The sequence below is a fragment of the Euprymna scolopes genome, unplaced genomic scaffold (genome assembly GCF_053919585.1).
Source record: "Euprymna scolopes isolate OS-2025 unplaced genomic scaffold, ASM5391958v1 sca1, whole genome shotgun sequence".
NCBI lineage: Eukaryota > Metazoa > Mollusca > Cephalopoda > Sepiida > Sepiolidae > Euprymna > Euprymna scolopes.
In genome coordinates this window covers 1,972,321-1,984,820 of record NW_027633102.1, presented here as the reverse complement: position 1 = coordinate 1,984,820, position 12,500 = coordinate 1,972,321, and the positions used below count along the sequence as shown (strand labels likewise).

The window sequence follows — 12,500 nt, the reverse complement described above, 5'->3', positions numbered from 1 at the left end:
CTTCCAGACGCCTACCGACACCGGTCAGGTCGGCGAGGCTCCCGGCGGCCCCGAGCGGGACCACAGGTTGCGGAAGGCGTCCAAGTGAGCGGCGGCGACGCCAGGAGGCCCCCGGGGTCGACTCCGCGGCCCCCGGGTCGGTGTGCGGGCCTCCAGAGCTCGATAAAGTAGTGGTGTCGCTAGCGGTCGAGAAGGCACTTTTCGACGCCTACTGCCACCCCCACATGGCGGTAGGCGCAAAACTGGAAAATCGCCGACCAGAAATGTCGCTTCGTATAATCGACGTTTTTTTTGACCACCATTTTCAGGTGTCGGAGGTGGGTCTGGACGAATACCAACACCATTTCTGGGGTTTCACAACCGCCCGGCTTCTCCGACATATGTTGGAAAGGAGTAGCGATCGAGCGAAGGGGCTGTCGGTAGGCGGCCGCGGGTTGCATGTGTGCCCGGGACAGCACCCCCATCCAACTAAGGGGTGTCCCCGGGGGCCAGGGGGACCTCGTCCAGGTCGGCCGGGCGCTTCCAGACGCCTACCGACACCGGTCAGGTCGGCGAGGCTCCCGGCGGCCCCGAGCGGGACCACAGGTTGCGGAAGGCGTCCAAGTGAGCGGCGGCGACGCCAGGAGGCCCCCGGGGTCGACTCCGCGGCCCCCGGGTCGGTGTGCGGGCCTCCAGAGCTCGATAAAGTAGTGGTGTCGCTAGCGGTCGAGAAGGCACTTTTCGACGCCTACTGCCACCCCCACATGGCGGTAGGCGCAAAACTGGAAAATCGCCGACCAGAAATGTCGCTTCGTATAATCGACGTTTTTTTGACCACCATTTTCAGGTGTCGAGGTGGGTCTAGGACGAATACCAACACCATTTCTGGGGTTTCACAACGCCCGGCTTCTCCGACATATGTTGGAAAGGAGTAGCGATCGAGCGAAGGGGGCTGTCGGTAGGCGGGGCCGCGGGTTGCATGTGTGCCCGGGACAGCACCCCCATCCAACTAAGGGGTGTCCCCCGGGGGCCAGGGGGACCTCGTCCCAGGTCGGCCGGGCGCTTCCAGACGCCTACCGACCACCGGTCAGGTCGGCGAGGCTCCCGGCGGCCCCGAGCGGGACCACAGGTTGCGGAAGGCGTCCAAGTGAGCGGCGGCGACGCCAGGAGGCCCCCGGGGTCGACTCCGCGGCCCCCGGGTCGGTGTGCGGGCCTCCAGAGCTCGATAAAGTAGTGGTGTCGCTAGCGGTCGAGAAGGCACTTTTCGACGCCTACTGCCACCCCCACATGGCGGTAGGCGCAAAACTGGAAAATCGCCGACCAGAAATGTCGCTTCGTATAATCGACGTTTTTTTTGACCACCATTTTCAGGTGTCGGAGGTGGGTCTGGACGAATACCAACACCATTTCTGGGGTTTCACAACCGCCCGGCTTCTCCGACATATGTTGGAAAGGAGTAGCGATCGAGCGAAGGGGGCTGTCGGTAGGCGGCCGCGGGTTGCATGTGTGCCCGGGACAGCACCCCCATCCAACTAAGGGGTGTCCCCCGGGGGCCAGGGGGACCTCGTCCAGGTCGGCCGGGCGCTTCCAGACGCCCTACCGACACCGGTCAGGTCGGCGAGGCTCCCGGCGGCCCGAGCGGGACCACAGGTTGCGGAAGGCGTCCAAGTGAGCGGCGGCGAGAAGCGGAGGCCCCGGGGTCGACTCCGCGGCCCCGGGTCGGTGTGCGGGCCTCCAGAGCTCGATAAAGTAGTGGTGTCGCTAGCGGTCGAGAAGGCACTTTTCGACGCCTACTGCCACCCCCACATGGCGGTAGGCGCAAAACTGGAAAATCGCCGACCAGAAATGTCGCTTCGTATAATCGACGTTTTTTGACCACCATTTTCAGGTGTCGGAGGTGGGTCTGGACGAATACCAACACCATTTCTGGGGTTTCACAACCGCCCGGCTTCTCCGACATATGTTGGAAAGGAGTAGCGATCGAGCGAAGGGGGCTGTCGGTAGGCGGCCGCGGGTTGCATGTGTGCCCGGGACAGCACCCCCATCCAACTAAGGGGTGTCCCCCGGGGGCCAGGGGGACCTCGTCCAGGTCAGGCCGGGCGCTTCCAGACGCCTACCGACACCGGTCAGGTCGGCGAGGCTCCCGGCGGCCCCGAGCGGGACCACAGGTTGCGGAAGGCGTCCAAGTGAGCGGCGGCGACGCCAGGAGGCCCCCGGGGGTGGACTCCGCGGCCCCCGGGTCGGTGTGCGGGCCTCCAGAGCTCGATAAAGTAGTGGTGTCGCTAGCGGTCGAGAAGGCACTTTTCGACGCCTACTGCCACCCCCACATGGCGGTAGGCGCAAAACTGGAAAATCGCCCGACCAGAAATGTCGCTTCGTATAATCGACGTTTTTTTGACCACCATTTTCAGGTGTCGGAGGTGGGTCTGGACGAATACCAACACCATTTCTGGGGTTTCACAACCGCCCCGGCTTCTCCGACATATGTTGGAAAGGAGTAGCGATCGAGCGAAGGGGGCTGTCGGTAGGCGGCCGCGGGTTGCATGTGTGCCCGGGACAGCACCCCCATCCAACTAAGGGGTGTCCCCCGGGGCCAGGGGGACCTCGTCCAGGTCGGCCGGGCGCTTCCAGACGCCTACCGACACCGGTCAGGTCGGCGAGGCTCCCGGCGGCCCCGAGCGGGACCACAGGTTGCGGAAGGCGTCCAAGTGAGCGGCGGCGACGCCAGGAGGCCCCGGGGTCGACTCCGCGGCCCCCGGGTCGGTGTGCGGGCCTCCAGAGCTCGATAAAGTAGTGGTGTCGCTAGCGTCGAGAAGGCACTTTTCGACGCCTACTGCCACCCCCACATGGCGGTAGGCGCAAAACTGGAAAAATCGCCGACCAGAAATGTCGCTTCGTATAATCGACGTTTTTTTGACCACCATTTTCAGGTGTCGGAGGTGGGTCTGGACGAATACCAACACCATTTCTGGGGTTTCACAACCGCCCGGCTTCTCCGACTATATGTTGGAAAGGAGTAGCGATCGAGCGAAGGGGGCTGTCGGTAGGCGGCCGCGGGTTGCATGTGTGCCCGGGACAGCACCCCCATCCAACTAAGGGTGTCCCCCGGGGGCCAGGGACCTCGTCCAGGTCGGCCGGGCGCTTCCAGACGCCTACCGACACCGGTCAGGTCGGCGAGGCTCCCGGCGGCCCCGAGCGGGACCACAGGTTGCGGAAGGCGTCCAAGTGAGCGGCGGCGACGCCAGGAGGCCCCCGGGGTCGACTCCGCGGCCCCCGGGTCGGTGTGCGGGCCTCCAGAGCTCGATAAAGTAGTGGTGTCGCTAGCGGTCGAGAAGGCACTTTTCGACGCCTACTGCCACCCCCACATGGCGGTAGGCGCAAAACTGGAAAATCGCCGACCAGAAATTCGTATAATCGACGTTTTTTTTGACCACCATTTTCAGGTGTCGGAGGTGGGTCTGGACGAATACCAACACCATTTCTGGGGTTTCACAACCGCCCGGCTTCTCCGACATATGTTGGAAAGGAGTAGCGATCGAGCGAAGGGGGCTGTCGGTAGGCGGCCGCGGGTTGCATGTGTGCCCGGGACAGCACCCCCATCCAACTAAGGGGTGTCCCCCGGGGGCCAGGGGGACCTCGTCCAGGTCGGCCGGGCGCTTCCAGACGCCTACCGACACCGGTCAGGTCGGCGAGGCTCCCGGCGGCCCCGAGCGGGACCACAGGTTGCGGAAGGCGTCCAAGTGAGCGGCGGCGACGCCAGGAGGCCCCCGGGGTCGACTCCGCGGCCCCCGGGTCGGTGTGCGGGCCTCCAGAGCTCGATAAAGTAGTGGTGTCGCTAGCGGTCGAGAAGGCACTTTTCGACGCCTACTGCCACCCCCACATGGCGGTAGGTGTAAAATCGGAATAGACCGGACCAGGAATGTCGAGGGGGAAAAAAATGACAAAGTCCTGGTGTGCCTAGGCGTCGAGAAGGCACTTTGCGACGCCTACCGACATCCCCATGTGGCAGTAGGCGTAAAACTGGAAAATCGCCGACCAGAAATGTCGCTTCGTATAATCGACGTTTTTTTTTGACCACCATTTTCAGGTGTCGGAGGTGGGTCTGGACGAATACCAACACCATTTCTGGGGTTTTCCAGTTTGAAAGTTTTATAAAACATGTTCGGTAGGAAGCACACTTTGGTGTGTCGGTTCGTCGGAGCAGCGACTCTTTGCCTCGTGGTGGTCCGGAACGTCTCTACGGGCTTGTCGCAAAGGCGTCAGAAAGTGGCATCTCCGCCGCCTAGGGCTGTCACCAGTTATCGCTGTCGCCGCGCTCCAACTTGTTTTGATCCGCCGCCTTCGTTCCTGCCAACCGTGCGCCCGCTCATCGTCGTTAGGTTATAATACGTGGTACGTGTGTGTGCTTCTCCGTGGACCTAGGGCTGCTCGACGTGTCGAACGATATGTTGGAACAACTAACGGCTTCCTTTTCCTGGTTCCATAGTCGTCGTGGTACCCGCGTCGTCCAGCCATATCTATGTCCACCATGTTTAGCCGATACGTTTGCTGCAGCTTCTGCTTCCGCCTCAGCGTTCGCCGCTCTCAGCCGCCGCTGTTGTTGCTGCCGTTCTGCCATTCAACCACTACCTGCGAATCTTTCGATGATCGGCCGAACGACCCATCGCTGTGCGACCGATAAATCCTCCGGATTAGGGAGAAACGCCGCCGCTCTCTGCCGCCGTCGAACGGAAAAACGTACATTGTAACGAACGAACGAACGAACGAACGAATTAACGAACGAGCGAACAAACAAACAAAAATAGCCGCGGGGGATGCACTATGTAGATCCTGATCCCCTTGATAACCATACGTACGTTGTTCGATGCTCTCCCGTCCTGGAAGTCGCCGCAGCAAACAGGAGGATGAGCAGCAGCAGGCGCCGCCGCCGTAACCGCCGCCTGCCTGCCGCCTCCTACTCCTGTCAGCGTCCGATCTCACAGCCGTGTGAACGTTCGCTGACACCCGATTTCTTTCCGTCTGGCAAAACCTTGGACGTCCCGCTCGCGGTACACGTGCTGCAGCGACTTCTCGTCCGACAACGCATAAGCGTCGACGTCTGCCGCCGCATCTTCTGATACGTGGACGGTGATAGCGCTAGTCCCTTCTTGCGCCACCTCCACCTTTGTTAGCGCCAAAGAAGATCGATCGAGCAGTCGTGGTCGCAGTCGATTAACCCGTTTTCACCGTCCGCAGTTCCCAAGCCGCCGATCAAGTCGTTGCTCTTCTTGTTCGTTCTTCCCATACCGTCGATTTGCACGGCTGCCGGATGAGCCATCCTCTGTCCGGCGAAGCGCTCACGTCAGTGATCGATACTTGCACCGACAGTCCTCCCGCTCGCGACTCGGTGCTCGAATCGGACTCGTTCGTTTTTATCTCGATGCGATTGTGAAAAGGGGGACCGGTCGTCAATGTCGTGTGTGTCGAACGATGTTGTTCGCCCGGTCCGCCGCGTTGTTGTCGTTTTTTTTTTTTTTTTTTTCCCCTAACGTTCGCCGTCGCACGGACGAAAGGGTGAGAAAAAAAAAAAAGCTCGAAAAAGCCGCCCAAAAAAATCGGACCGAGGAGCCGCTTGCGAGAACGCGCCATGTGCACGTTGTCTCTCCTCGGTTTTCCGAGCACGAACACGACGCCGGTCTCGGTCGGTCGGTCGACGAAGGCGACGACGAAGGTGACGGGAAAATTTACGCCGCCGCTGCCCTGGTCCAGCTCCTCCCCGATGACGGCTGTGATGTTGACGTTGACGTTGGCGACGACGACGACGACGACGGAGACGACGACGACGACGAGACGGCATCGATGGCGACCACGATGACGACGACCTCGACGAGTTCAGTCTGCAACCTTGACCTCCGATGTCCGTGTGCACTGCCGTCGTGCTGTTTGTCGTTTGTCGTATGTATCGCTGTCAAGGGTGCCGTTGTCGTTGTTGTTGTCGACGTTGTTGCTTGCTCTCTCGTCTCGGTCGGTTGGTACGTTGATGACGACGACGACGACGACGAAGACGACGACGACGACGACGAGACGGCATCGATGGCGACCACGATGACGACGACCTCGACGATTCCAGTCTGCACCTTGACCTCCGATGTCCGTGTGCACTGCCGTCGTGCTGTTTGTCGTTTGTCGTATGTATCGCTGTCAAGGGTGCCGTTGTCGATGTTGTTGTTGTCGACGCTGTCGTCTGTTCTCTCTTCTCGGCCGGCTGTGACGTGGACGTTGACGACGACGACGACGAGACGGAATCGATGGCGACCACGATGACGACGACCTCGGCGAGTTCAGTCTGCACCTTGACCCTCGATGTCCGTGTGCACTGCCGTCGTGCTGCTTGTCGTTTGTCGTATGTATCGCTGTCAAGGGTGCCGTTGTCGTTGTTGTTGATCGACGTTGGTCGCTTTCGTTCTTTGAGTCTCGGTCTCGGTCCAAGTCAGGGGAGAAACAAAAAAGAGGCCATCAGCGCGGGCAGCGCGCTTCTACTGACGGCGAACCCCCTCGAAAAATAAATAAACACGTGCCCGTCCGTTGTAGTTGTCTGTCTTATGTCGGTCGGTCGGTCGGTCGGTCTGTCGTTCTGTCGAAACAAAGTCCCAAATTCCAACGATACCTGGTTGATCCTGCCAGTAGTCATATGCTTGTCTCAAAGCTTAAGCCATGCAAGTGTAAGTTCACGCCACGCATTAGAACGGGCGAAACCGCGAATGGCTCAGGAACCGGACCTAATCCTCGGGACCGTATTCCTCCTCGGAGGCGATGGATAACTGTGGCAATTCTAGAGCTAATACATGTGACACAGGCCGCGATCGGTCGGCGCGCCGTCGTCGCCACGCCTCGCGCGCTGGCACCCGCGTCGGCCGTTCCGGGTCCGCGGCGCTACATATTAGACTGAGACCGATGCGCGTCATTCCGTCCTCCCGTCGTCGGCGTTCCCGCTCGCGGGTCCGTTCGGTGGCGGGGCTCATAGGGCGGCGCGCTCCGCTTTGGTGACTCTGGATAACTCACTGGTCGATCGCACGAGCTTTCACGCCCGGCGACGGGTCTCTCGAGGGTCCGCCCTATATCAACTGTCGACGGTCGGTTAAGTGGCCTACCGTGGTTACTACGGGTAACGGGGAATCGGGGTTCGATTCCGGAGAGGGAGCATGCGAAACGGCTACCACATCCAAGGAAGGCAGCAGGCGCGCAAATTACCCACTCCCGGCACGGGGAGGTAGTGACGAAAAATAACGACGCGGGACTCTGTCGAGGCCCCGCGATCGGAATGAGTACACTTCAAATCCGTTAACGAGGACCAACCGGAGGGCAAGTCTGGTGCCAGCAGCCGCGGTAATTCCAGCTCCGGTAGCGTATATTAAAGTTGTTGCGGTTAAAAAGCTCGTAGTCCGAACTCGGGTTCGTGGTCGCGCAAGCGGCCCCGGGGCGGCGGCGCCATCGTCCGTCGTTGACTTTGGTCGTCCGTTCGCATTCCCGGCCCTTTCCGCCGGTGTCAACCGCTAGCATACCCCGCCACGCGGTCCTGCCGGCGAGGTGGACGAGGAGGTCGTGATCGGGATCCGGGAAAAAAAAACAAGTGGTCGTCGGTTCGGTTCCGGGAGTAGTCTAACGGGGGGGTGCTACGTGTGTGTGTTTGGGTGCGTTCATTCGCATCCCCGCACTCTGACCCCCGCGCTTCTCTCCCTCTCCCTTTCCGCGCGTTCCTCTTTTTTTTTGAACCCCCCGGTCCGCTCCGAGTCCCTGCTTCGTGTCTTGTCTGCGCGCGTGTTGCGGTCGGCGGTTTCTCCTCCAAGGGTGCTCTTAACCGAGTGTCCGCGGCGGCCGGTACGTTCACTTTGAAAAAATTAGAGTGCTCAGAGCGGGCTGTTCAAGCTTGCATACGATAAGCATGGAATGATGGAAGAGGGCCTCGTCTACGTCTGTCGGTCTCCGTCTACGGCGAGGCAATGATCGAAGGGAGCGGTCGGGGCCACTCGTATTGCGACGTTAGAGGTGAAATTCTTGGATCGTCGCAAGACGAACTGCAGCGATGGCGTGTGGCAAGCACGTTTTCCTCGATCAAGAGCGAAAGTCGGAGGTTCGAAGACGATCAGATACCGTCGTAGTTCCGACCGTAAACGATGCCGACCGGCGATCCGCCGGCGTTCGCTTCCATGACCCGGCGGGTAGCCTGCGGGAAACCAGAGTTCGGTTCCGGGGGGAGTATGGTTGCAAAGCTGAAACTTAAAGGAATTGACGGAAGGGCACCACCAGGAGTGGAGCCTGCGGCTTAATTTGACTCAACACGGGAAAACTCACCCGGTCCGGACACCGGTAGGATTGACAGATCGATAGCTCTTTCTCGATTCGGTGGGTGGTGGTGCATGGCCGTTCTTAGTTGGTGGAGCGATCCGTCTGGTTGATTCCGATAACGAACGAGACTCCGGCCTGCTAACTAGTGCGCCGATGTCAGTGATTTTTACGGCGGGCTCGGCGTCCTCCGTGGCGCTCGGGTCCGGGTCGGTTTTCTCACGCACTTCTTAGAGGGACGGGTGGCAGAAAGCCACACGAGGCGGAGCGATAACAGGTCTGTGATGCCCTTAGATGTCCGGGGCCGCACGCGCGCTACACTGGAGGTATCAGCGGGGACTTCGCCCCGGCCCGAGAGGGTTGGGAAACCTCTGAACCACCTCCCGTGATAGGGATCGGGGCCTGTAACCAACCCCGTGAACGAGGAATTCCCGGTAGGCGCGGGTCAACAGCCCGCGTCGATCAAGTCCCTGCCCTTTGTACACACCGCCCGTCGCTACTACCGATCGAACGGTCCGGTGAGGTCCTCGGATCTGGCCGACGACGCCGCCGGGCAGTGCGCGACGTGTCCGTCACGACACTCGTGCATCTACGCCTCGGCGTTCGATGCCTGGAGAAGACGACCGAACCCGATCGTTTAGAGGAAGTAAAAGTCGTAACAAGGTTTCCGTAGGTGAACCTGCGGAAGGATCATTACCGTTTTCCCGTTCGAGACTGGTTTGTTGTTTTCCGGCCTACCTCCTCTGTCTGTCGGCGTCAACGCCTCGAATGCGCGCAAACAAACCTATAAAAGGCGGAGCGAGAGATAGATTTGTGGTGACGCGGAGGTTTTAAAGCCCCAGCTCTTCTTGCTTGCTTCCGCGTCTTACCACCTGTTTGTTTTTTCGCCCACCGCAAGTGATGGCCGCTTCTTCTTTGCCTTGTCGCCGCTTTATCGTTTTTTGTTTTTTTGCAGCCGCTGTGCCACCGCCGCTAGCTAAAAACAAACTACTCGCGACATTGCAATGCCGTCACGCCTCCTCGCACAGACCTCCTCGCACACTACTAAATCTATATAAACAAAAACTAATATAAAAAAACCCAAGTGCTGAACCCTGGACGGGGGATCACTCGGCTCGTCCGTCGATGAAGAGCGCGGCCAGCCGCGAGAACTGATGCGAATTGCAGGACTCAGTGAACATCGACACCTCGAACGCACATTGCGGCCCCGAGATCCCTTGTCTCGGGGCCACGTCCGGTCGAGAGGCGGAACGTTACATGTCTTTCTCCGTTAACGAAACGACATCTTGCCGTCCCCGTGCCCGCCCGGTCCTCGGCACGGTGGTAACCGGGACGTCGCAGGAGCGAGTGACGAGGGGGAAGAAAAATAAAAAAAGAATTGACTCCTTTCAATGTCTTTTTTTTTTTTAAAACCCTCTCCGGCCTCCTCCTTCGTCTCCCGCTGGCAGACCGCGGAGTCCTTTTCCCTTTTCGACCGCGTGAAGAAACACTGTGGAGGAGGAGCAGGAGGAGTCTGTCCGAAAGCAGCCGAAGGGAGAACAAAACAAAAAAAAAGCACCGACCTAACCGACTGCCGACGTAAGCGCCGCCTGCTCGTCTCGCTCTCTGCCTCATGAAGGTGTCTCTCAGCGACGCCTCGAGCAGCGCGACGAGCACGGCCGTCGCACCGTAAAAAGGTGGCCGCGTCGTAGGCAACGTCGGATGGGGAGGACCCAGGCTTTTTTTTAATTGTTGGCTTCTTCATTTTCGGTCGACGGGCGCTATATCGGCCAGCCGTCGTCACACGGAGGGTACCGATCGAGATTCCTCTCCTCCAAACACCACACTCTACTAAAAACCGCCGCCCTCGGCTCGGACGAGACGACCCGCTGAACTTAAGCATATCGCTAAGCGGAGGAAAAGAAACCAACCGGGATTCCCTTAGTAACGGCGAGTGAACCGGGAGAAGCCCAACGCCGAATCCCGTCGCAAGTAAAAGGCTTCGGGACGTGTGGCGCATGGGTCGAAGGCAGCCGTTCGTTTTCGTCTCGCATAGTTCGGAGTTCCCTCGATCCGGGGCCGCCCGCGGCGGGTGCCAGGCCCATTCGGTGCGGACGGCGAGCGACGGCCTTCGATCCGAGAGTCGGGTTGCTTGGGAACGCAGCCCAAATCGGGTGGTAAGCTCCATCCAAGGCTAAATACCGGGACGAGTCCGATAGTCGACAAGTACCGTGAGGGAAAGTTGAAAAGAACTTTGGAGAGAGAGTTCAAGAGAACGTGAAACCGCCCAGGGGTAAACGGGTGGACCGCTCACCGCGATCGCGGGGGGACTCAGTCCGGTGCTGCCTAGGCTCGAGCCCAAACTCGATGTGTGTTCTTGAAAGAGAGGCCGTCGCGGCACAGGTCGTCGTTCGTCGTGTCCGCGGGGGACTCGTTCCCCCGCGGTTCCAGCTTTTGTGCCCGCGTCGCCGACGAAGGAGACGGGCCGCGTGGATAGCGGGAAGGGAAACGTGGTGACGACCGCGGCGTCGGTAGGTGGCTGCGTCGGTTGGCTGCGACGGAGGGGACTCGTCCTCTCGATCGCTGCTGGCCGCCGGGCCCTAACCCGCCGCATCCGTCGCCGCCGCTTCTTCTTTCCTCCTGCTCCCTCCGCGCGCGACTCCGCTGCACCCGTCCCCTTCATCATCGCTCGGCGTAATCATGGCGCGGGCGCTTCGGCGCGACCTCCGCGCGGCCGGCACCGGACGCACTTCCCCTCCGGTCCGTCGTCGCGACCCGTTCCCGCGTGCAGGTCGAACACGCGGGTTTTTTCCGTAGGCGGCAGGCGTTTCATCACCCTGAAAACCCCCGTCTTCCCACCTTGTGAAGTCGGGGGCCACCGGCCGTCGGGCCCTCGAACGTAACTGCCCCTTTCTGCCGGGAACGGAGGACACGATCCGTTACACGTGGCGAGCCGGTCCGTTTTGATCCCGCCGGAAGTCGCGTGCGGGCGACGCACTCTGTGTGTCGCTCCTTAGGCGCCCCACCGTCTCGGGCGCGTGCGCGATGAGAGGCGGGATAGGACTGGCGCGGCCTCGCCGTCACGCACCTCGCCGGTTTCGGGTTCTTGTCGGGGCAACCCCGCCCGCGCCCGTTTCCGTTTCCGGAGAGGTCGCTCGGCGACGCTTTTTTACTCGAGCCGCCCGCCACCCCGGGTCAGCGACGTGCATCGGCAACCCACCCGACCCGTCTTGAAACACGGACCGAGGAGTCCTGGCCGTTCGCGAGTCGTAGGGGCCACCTCTGACTAACCCCGAAGGCGAAGCGAAAGCGAGAGAGCGTGTAGGAGGGCGTCGATCGGGAGAGGTGTCGTGGCAAAGTCGTCCGGGGGTCGTCGGGGGGTGTCGTCGGTCTCGTGCCGTCGTCTTCTCTCGCCTCACCCCGCCTCCGAGCCGTGCCCGATCCCGCCGGGCGGCGTTTTCGGCCTTCCGCCGTCGCTGCTGCGGTGCCCGCAACTTTTCCTTTTTTCTCTCTTCCCGAGAGAGATAGGAGAGGGAAGGCTCGTGGCTGACGTGCGGTTGTTTTTCCCTCCTCCCGAGAGGGGACCGGCGCATCATCCAAAAAGGGAATTGCCGGGCGCCAGCTTCCATATCCTCCTTCCGCCCATCGGTGAGATCCCGCGGCTTGAACTAGTCCTATTTTGTCGTCGAGTTTAGGCGCTGCGCGCGGGCGCATCACCCCGGGTCGGTTTCCCCTTTTTCCGAGTACGACTCGGCCGACTCTGGCGTAGCGAGCGACCAGGGACCCGAAAGATGGCGATCCACGCCCGGTCGGGATGAAGCCAGAGGAAACTCTGGTGGAAGTCCGAAGCGCCTCTGACGTGCAAATCGATCGTCGGAACCGGGTGTAGGGGCGAAAGACCAATCGAGCCGTCTAGTAGCTGGTTCCCTCCGAAGTTTCCCTCAGGATAGCTGCGCTCGATCGTCGCAATTCCATCCGGTAAAGCGAACGATTGGAGGCCCCGGGGCCGTTCACGGCCTCGACCTACTCTCGAACTCGGAACGGGTGGAACGGGCCGACTCTCCCGAACGACGGAGCCGACCCATCCGGCCGCCGCCGCCAGCACGCTTCGCTGGGCGGTTGGTCACCTCGAATGCGAGTGCCAGTGGCCACTTTTTGGTAAGCAGAACTGGCGCTGTGGGATGAACCAAACGTCCGGCTAAGTGCCTAACGCGACGCCC

General features: G+C 60.8%; 2 non-coding genes and 1 pseudogene across 2 annotated transcripts in view; all 3 read left to right on the top strand.

The window, feature by feature from the left end:
* Positions 1-6,622: 6,622 nt before the first annotated feature.
* On the top strand, positions 6,623-8,997 carry LOC145273532 (small subunit ribosomal RNA; annotated as a pseudogene).
* A 394-nt stretch (positions 8,998-9,391) lies between these two features.
* On the top strand, positions 9,392-9,549 carry LOC145273354 (5.8S ribosomal RNA). Its single transcript, XR_013866347.1, has one exon. It is a non-coding gene; the product is annotated as a 5.8S ribosomal RNA (ribosomal RNA).
* A 593-nt stretch (positions 9,550-10,142) lies between these two features.
* Positions 10,143-12,500, top strand: part of LOC145273255 (large subunit ribosomal RNA) — a 5,691-nt gene continuing 3,333 nt past the window's right edge. The window contains exon 1 of the ribosomal RNA XR_013866279.1: positions 10,143-12,500. This exon is cut by the window's right edge and continues 3,333 nt beyond it. This is a non-coding gene — a ribosomal RNA (large subunit ribosomal RNA).